General features: G+C 44.9%; 1 protein-coding gene across 3 annotated transcripts in view; it reads right to left on the reverse strand.

The window, feature by feature from the left end:
- CCDC60 (coiled-coil domain containing 60) overlaps nucleotides 1-8,678 on the reverse strand; it is a 165,280-nt gene that overhangs the window by 79,472 nt on the left and 77,130 nt on the right. The window lies entirely within an intron of this gene.

Raw genomic sequence — 8,678 nt, forward strand, 5'->3', positions numbered from 1 at the left:
CTTATTAAAATTACATGTCTGTATAGACAAATATTGGAAGTTGATATGCCAAAATATGAATAATCATTCCTCAGTTACTTATTTATTATTTACTGATCTGTATTTTCTAGTTTTTCAAGATTGTCTTATTGGTGTATTTTTTGAAAGTTGTTTAAAAAATAGAGCTGGGGGAGGGGGTTGCCTGGGTGGCTCAGTTGGTTAAGTGTCAGGTCATGATCTCATGGCTCCTGAGTTTGAACCCCACATCAGGCTCTGTGGTGACACAAAGTCTGAGCCTGCATCGGATTCTGTGTCTCCCTCTCTCTCTGCACCCCCCCAAACCCCAGCTTGTGTTCTGCCTCTCTCTCAAAAACAAATAAACATTAAAAAAATAGGGCTTGGGATACAGGAAGTATCTACCAATGCTGAGCATATGCAAACTTGATGAGCCAACAATTCTACTTTTAGGTATATTCTCAACAGAAATGCATATGGTCAGCAAAACACATGTACAGGCATGTTCACGGGAGCTCTGCTCGTTATACCCTCAACATGGAAACAACTCAGATGTCCATCAATACCGTAATGGATGTGTTGTGCTATCTTCACTGAACGGAAATTAGATGGGACCTGAGAAAGACCAAACTCCATCCAGCTTTATGAGACAGTATGGATAAGCCTCAAAAACATAATGCTGAGTGAAAATAACCCGATACTATAAAGGATCAACTGTACAATTTCATTTATGTAAAGCTGGAAACAGGAGGAGCTGATCTCAGCCTCAGAATTCAGGATAGCAATTTGTGGGGGTGGGGGTGGGGTGGGGTAGCGACTGGAGAGGACACAAGGAAGCTTTCAGCGGAGGGGCTTGGTAATGTTCCGTTTCTTGATGGGGGTGTGGGTTAGAGGGGTGTGTTCATTTTGTGAAAGTCTATTGAGCTTAATCATTTGTGTGCTTTCCTGTATTATGTTATATTTCAATAAAAAAATTTTTAAAAATTACAGGGCTTAATGCATGCCCCGTCTGCTCTAAGTGGTGGATTAGTGCTTTATTGTGCAGCCTGTGGTTACATCCATTAGAGTAATGGCTTGTTCATTAATCNTTAATATGGAAATCCAGTACTAACCGCTGATTTGCAGTCTCCATTTATGAACTATCCATTTTGACTCCCTGCCTCTCCTTATCATATTGGCTCTAGCTGTCCTTAAAACATGACCCTCCCAGGTTCAGAACCTGGCATTGGGTGTGACATTCCCTCATCTTCTGCTGCGCTGTGCCTGGAGCTCCCTGACTGGGGACAGGGAGGAATCCATGAGATCATGATCACATTGTAAAATAGTTACAGTCACTCAGGGCACACGGATGATGTAAGATACACAGCTACCATTTATCAGGCACTTACCATCGGTTGGGCACCATTCTAAATGCTTCACATGTATTAACTCATTTAATCCTCACAAGAGCTCCGTGAGAGGGAGAAAGTATTTATGCAATCCCCACTCCGGGACTTGGAGAAATTAGGTAGTTTGTTCATCACTACGTGGCTTGTAAGTGGTGACTCTGAATTCCCTGCTCTCATCTCTGTTCTCAGAGTGTTAAAAGAGCTAAGGGAAGGAACTGAAGCAGAATAGGAGATTTGATACACCTTGTCTCCTTCCGTCCTCATCAAAGAAGTCCCTGGAGGAAAGCATTGATTCCGTCCTACAGACGAGAAACTGAGGTTCAGGGAGTCAAAATGACCAGAGCAAGACCACTCAGCTGATAAGGGACGGAGCTGGGACCGTGTCCTGTGTTGCTGATTTTTTTGTCACTGCCCATGAATAGCTTTAGATGATCTCACAAAACCAGCTGAAAAACAAAGACTACCTTTTGTTGACAGCATTCCTTACCCCTATCTGTTTTCACAAATGCCAGCAACAGTGTGAAGCAGATCTTGCTATCTCTGTATCACGTACCACAGATAAAGAAACTGAGGTCTAGAGAAGTGAATTGATTTGTTCATGGCCACCTAGCTAACTGGTAGACCTGGGGTTTGAATCCACCACTGACTCCAAAGCCAATGGACTTCTAACTATATTGTATAAGTTCCCCAAGCCTAACTATAAGACTGAGCACATTGCCTGTCATCTGGCAAAGAATTTCAGAAAACGAAGTTGTGCAAGTCCTTATGTAACCAAAGGTTCAAGGGTTCAAGATACTATGATGCTTAAATTTGAGAACATGGTCTTTTAATTCTTTTTTTTATGTGGGATCCTCTGAGGTAGCCCTAGCCACAAGGAAAGGAATTATAAAGATATCCACCCTCCGTGGAGAGCAGTGTAAGAAAATCAGAGAAGAAAATTTGCCCTAGATCTATGGTTAACTAGAGGTGTCAGACACACGAAGACATCAGTAAGAGAGAAAAAAATGGGCAGGGCCTCTGGGTCACCTTCAAGATGATAAAAACACAATTAACTTGAGCCAGGTTCCTCCAGCCCACAGCAGTGACCTACCCGTTGGGCGTGCGGCTGTGTTTATCAGTTCTGGGCTAAGGACACAGGGCTAAGTGCTTGCCTTTATGAAACGTGTAGGGGACTCATTAAAGTCCACCCGCTGGCTGTAAGGTGTGGGGGTGATGTGACATAGAGGGGTACTGAGGTCTTCTTTGAATGATTTGTAAGGTGCAATTCAGAAGCCTTAACTTTGTCTGCATCCAAGGCGTTGACCAGCACATAAATCCATGTTCTGGCACAATTCTGGGGCTTTGAGGCAAGTCTCAAGTCAGGGGAGGAGCCAGTGGGCAGAGTCAGGCTTGAACTTCTAAATGAAGATGTTCTGAGTTACAGGCTATGGATGTGGAGGTCCTGGGTGTTGAGTAGTGAGATGCAGACATTGTTGAGGGCCTCCAGTGAATGCCTGAGGTCAACAATAATTTTTATAACTATTTAAATTCACTGATTAAGAATCAGCCTCATTCATAAAGGGATTCGGGTGAGGTCTGCTCCTCCTGTTGGTCTCTTGCATGCCAACCCTGAAAAGGAGTTAATAAGGTGTCATTATAGACACCAAAGTCTCCTTTTGAGTCTTTCAATTGAGAGATGACAAATAAATTATATCCTGTGCAAGTCTAGTCAGTTATGGTCCCTGTCTGGAGTGCTCGGTTGGGAGGATTTTTGAAATCAAGCCTGAGCTCAGATGGAAAGAATGCTGTGATCCACTAGTGATGTCTGCTTTGGATACAGCAGACAGAAGTGGGGGTACGTGAGCCACATATCTCATCCTGAATATAACTTTTAATTAAATTATTAGTCTCATCTCTTCTTGTTTCAAAAAAAAAAAAAAAGGTGGGAGAAAGTCTTTCTACCTACCAGCTCAGAAACAAACCATATCTCAAAGTGAATGTCCCTTATTCAAAGCTGTTATCTCATAAAGAATTAATTCATCCCATCAACAAACTCTTGGGAACTGTGACAGTGGACATGATATAGCCTAGGCTATGGTAGATCTTACATCCTAGTGAAGGAGGCAGAGATACAAACAAGTCATAGCATATTGACTATGCCATTCCCTTGTCCCCCACATCCAAACCATTAGCCAGTCCTGTGGCTCTAAATTAATCCTGAATCCAGGAACTTCTCCCCAGTTGACTGCTATTTGCTTGCCAGGCCATTGTCAACTCTTAGAGCCTTTCAACTGGGCTCTATGCAGCAGATAGAATGTTCTCATAAGAATCAGATCACAGCCGGGACGCCTGGGTGGCTCAGTTGATTAAGTGTCTGTCTTCAGCTCGGGTCATGATCTCATAGTTTGTGGGTTCAAGGCCTGCATTGGGCTCTGTGCTGACAGATCAGAGCCTGGAGCCTGCTTTGCATTCTGTGTCTCCCTTCTCTCTGCCTTTCCCTCCCCCTCCTCAGAAATAAACAAAAATTTAAAAAAAATTTTTTTAAAAATCAGATCATATCCTTCTCTAGTTCAGAACCCTCCAATGGTTTCTCATTACATTTAGACTAAGACCCAAATGCTCACCATGGCCTATAAGGCTTGAAGTCCATTTCTCTAATTTCATTTACTGCCTCTCTCACCCTCTGTCACTCAGCTTCAGCCACACTGGCTACTCTCTGTTTCTCTAACACTTCTAGCTAGTTCCAACTTTGGCTCCCATCCACCCGTTTTCCTCTGGAATACACCTGTTGTCCTCTACCTCTCGCTCCTGTATCTTTATGTGAATGGTTCTCACCATTCAGATGTCAGGCCCAGAGTCCCCTTTACAGCACGGCCTCCTCTGGTCACTCTAGATAAAGTAGCAGCCTTCTCCCCATCACCAAGTTACATGCATCGCCTTGTTTTGTTTTAATTTTTAAAAATATTTATTTATTTCTCAGAGACAGAGTGTGAGTGGGGGAGGGGCAGAGAGCGAGGGAGACAGAATCCCAAGCAGACTCCAGGCTCAGAGCTGTCCGCACAGAGCCTGACAGCGGAGCTCAAACTCACAAACTGTGAGATAATGACCTGAGCCAAGGTCAGATGCTTAACCGAGGGAGCCTCCCAGGCGCTCCACATCACCATGTTTTATGGTCTCGGGGTATATAACCAACACCCCTTTCTCCATCCTGTTTCATCACTCACTAACTTGTTTGTTGTCTTTGCCCCATTTTAACACACACCACTGGTTCCTACTCACTGAGGACAGAGATTTTGAATGTTTTGTTCATTGCTGTGTCTCCAGTAGATGCAATAATACCTGCTGTATCCCTGGCGATATCTGATATTCAATATTTGTTGATGAAACTGGGTGACCACAGAAAACTGAGGAGGAACCAAGAAGTGCCTCACCTCTTACAAAGAAAGAAAGCTTCTTCCTTTGCCAGAATTCCACTTGTTATTTCCAACTGCCTTGCTTCAGCTATCTACCAAATGGAGCTCTAAAGCAAAATCTCAAACACTTGCATAATCTGTACCCTGCTGGGGTCTGCTGGGGGACTTGGGTAGGGGGGGAGGGAGCGGTAATTTATCACTGTTTATTTGCAATTGCCTCCATTTAACTAAACTTTGCCATGGGCAAATCATCGCTGCAGGTCAGTATTTTCCTTGTTTTAGTTACAGAGATGTTTGTTTTCTTTAAAACACTTGCAATAAAAAGTGCCAGCAGCTTTGGAGGAAGATAGGTTATGGCTTCACGAGTCATCCAAGAGCAGGGCACATGCAGACACCCCGATTGTCAGCTTCTACTAGGAGAAATTCGGGGAGCAAGTGTGTCCGCGTGCTGCCTAGTGCCACCAAACATCTGGCGGAACAGGCGAGGAGGAAAGCAGTTAGGCTTTTATTCTTTCTAGCATCATGTTAAACTGGCCATGAAACTGGAGATGGTGCAATTGAATTATAAGAGGGCTGAAGTATTAAATAAAATCTAGGAGGTAGTCAAGGTGTTTGGTTTGAGGTAGGCTAAAGTCTAAAAGGCGAAGCAGGTTTGGAAAACAGTAAGTGGAAAAGACAACATTTTCTTTGCTAATAATTTGCCTCATTTAATACTGGGAGATGAGCACACGGGGTTTGTATCTCTCAGGGAGGTGATTTCCCCTGGAAAGCAGGGTGTTTCCTTCTGAAGGGGACTCACTGTTTCCTTCAATGTCAGTGGAATCCGGGAGCGTGGCCAGGTGGAACATTTTATTGTCCTTTCTTGTTTTCTGGCTTGCGGCTTTTCTGTGTGGCCTGTTCACGTTTCTCTTTCATGTCCAGCGTTTGGACAGGCTAAGCCTGTCCAGTGAGGATGTTAAATTCTAGCTAGTTTCAGAGCCATGGTAAATGCATCTGGCAGGCATGACAGTCTCAACTTGCCAACTCAAGGGTGGCAGAAAAGCTCACCTTTTGACTAAAACCCTTATGTTCTGCTGGATTAGTCCAAAGTTCAACCTTGGTCATTGCTGGGGGCAGGGGGCACGTCCCCAGGATGGGCCAGTGAATGATTTACAACCATTTCTCTTGGCGGGGGGGTACAAATAAGCCCTGATTTGTAGTATTTGTGGATTTCTGTGCCATGAATATTTCCACTGTGGCTGATTTTGAGCTACCGATGTGATGTCAGTGAATGAGGATCTGGACAGATATATGCAGCCACTCCTGTCCTATAGCATTTCTACCACACAGATACCATAACCAGAAATAACATCAAGAGCACAGAGAACAGTGAAATGTATGAAATCATTAGGAAGTGATGGATTTTGGGTATTTAATACCTTTGTTTTAATATGATGTATTTAATTGTAAGTTCCTATAATTTAATTTTAAACCATAGCTGTGTTTCACAACTGGCTTGCAGATTTCCTGGAAAGTTAGCACTCGGTTCCAGTTAAAAGCTGGCTAAGCACTGCTTTGTCACCCCCCCTTGAGCTGGGTCGAGTCTTGGTACTTGGAATTTACATAGATCAAGCCATCTGTTGGCACCTTTAGTTATCAGCTGTTTGTCTAAAGGATTCAGATTATCATGGCTCTCATGTCTCAGGCTCCCAAGAGTCTGGTATATGTTTACAGCTGAGGCTTTGGGTTACAATCATCTACCTCAAGGTTGATAATATTCAGCTGCTAAGAACCAACCTGGTCACAACAGTTGTATATGGCCAGTGTCTGTTCTGATTGTTTGGTGCCCATGACATACAGATGGTTCTACATTTTAAACTTCACCTCTGATCCAAATTCTGTGCTGCATCATTCCTTCTGAAATCTGGAATAGCCTCTAGGTGTGGCCATGGAGCAGAGTACAGAAAGCATTCTTTCTCAGCTCCACGAGCCTCTTTCTTTGCTTCCGTCATTCCAGTAACTCTTGATGTTCTGACACTACTCTCCCCATACCCAGGTGCACCAAGGTTCCCAAGCCCCGAGCCTCAAAAGCCCTCTCTAGCCTGGGTTCAAACACTATAGAGGCCAATATGTCCACAACTAACAGAGGAATCCCTGTCAGTCTCAGCCCTCAATTCTGATACCCAAGTTCACACATCATCCCTGAGCTCAGCTCCACATGAGATTCTGAGACTGAGGTCCATCTGCTCTCGAGCTGCGGACATTCTCTGCAAGGTTTTACCTCAACATTGACCTGTTGTCTGCTTAGGCTGCCATCACAGAATACCACAGACTGAATGGCTCAAATGATAGACATTTATTTTCTCAGTTTTAGAGCCTGGAAGCTCAAGGTCAAGTATCAATAGAGTTGGTATCTCCTGAGGGCTCTCTCTTTGGCTATTAGATGGTACCTTCCAGATGTCTCTTCTTATGATGAGGACACCAGGCCTGTTGATTCAGGGGCCCACCTTTATGAACCCCACTTAACTTTAATTACTTTAAGTAATTTAGTGGTCCTCCAAATACAGTCATTGGGGGACAGGGGGCTTCAACGTGTGCATTGGGGGGTGGTGCACAAGTCAGTCCGTAGCAACCACTGAGCTCCTGAAAGGTGGTTGGTCCAGACTGATGTGTGCCCTGGGTGTAATTCATCACAGCTCATTTTGTATCACTTCGTCACTTTTCATCACGTATGAAGAATGGAATAGAGTATTTCATTAATATGTTTCATATTGATTACATGATGAATGGTAACTCTTTGGCTATGTTGGGTTAAACAGGATATAGTATTAGAATTACTTTCACCTGTTTCTTTTTGCTTTTTAATAGTAGTGTGGCTATTCGAACATTTAAAATTACGTGCACGGGTTGCAATTACGTTTCTGCTGGACAGAGGGTGTCGATGTGTGCCTTCGTCCCTTCACCCCGTTCTTCCTCCCCACCGGCCACACCCACACCTTCCAGCCTCCTCTTGGGCTCATCCACCCAGGGCCATCAGCTGTGCTCCTGCACGAGGAAGGGGTGGAGATGCAGACGGGCAGCGGAGACAGGAGCTTCCAGATGAAGGCCATGAAGGAAGGGAGTGTGATGCCCTGACTCGCACGGTGGTCTGGCTCAGAGTGGGAGACACAGAAGATAACGGGCTTTCCACACCTTGTATGTGGGGGCCTGGAGGACCCGCTCTCAGCACATCTTTATATGTTTTGTGCTCAGAGAGTCTCATCTCTTCCTCTGCCTTGAGGTGCTTTGCCCAAAGTCCCATTTATGATCCCACCTTGGAATGTTCCCCGTCCCAGGACAGAGGTAAAAGGTGAGGGGGAGAAAAAGCCCAGCTCTCCACCCAGAGATGACTAAGATAGGGTCCTAGACCTCGGTTTGCTCACGCTGTTGTACAGGAAGGAGTTGGGTGGAGTGGGGGCAGGATATGGAAGGCATTGTGCTTAAGGCCACACGAGGGGCACTTTAGATGCATTATTTCACTCAGTCCGTCTAACGACCTCCTATTATATTCATTTTACAGGTGAGGACACAGAGACTTGGGGAGGTTAAATAACTTCTCCAGCGTTAACCAGCTGGCAAGGTAGCAGAGCCGGTATTTGAGACCAGGTCTGTCTGGCTCTGGGCTACCACGAGGTGCGCCTGGAGTGAAAAGGGAGACTTCTCTGGAGCACATGGGAACTCTCTTGAGTTGGATTCAGAAAGGAGTGCAAAGAGAATTCTAGGCAGTGACTGGCAGGAGTGAGAGTGGAGAGGTTAGTCCAGTACAGGCATTCTTTGAAAAGTCCAACCAGGGGACAACCTCCTGCATGTCTTCTGCTTAATGTTTAGGGTTGGGGGACCTTGGGATTTAGCAAGGACTTAGAATTACGCCCCCCCCCCCCCCCCC

The sequence above is a fragment of the Crocuta crocuta genome, unplaced genomic scaffold (genome assembly GCF_008692635.1).
Source record: "Crocuta crocuta isolate KB4526 unplaced genomic scaffold, BGI_CrCroc_1.0 scaffold339, whole genome shotgun sequence".
NCBI lineage: Eukaryota > Metazoa > Chordata > Mammalia > Carnivora > Hyaenidae > Crocuta > Crocuta crocuta.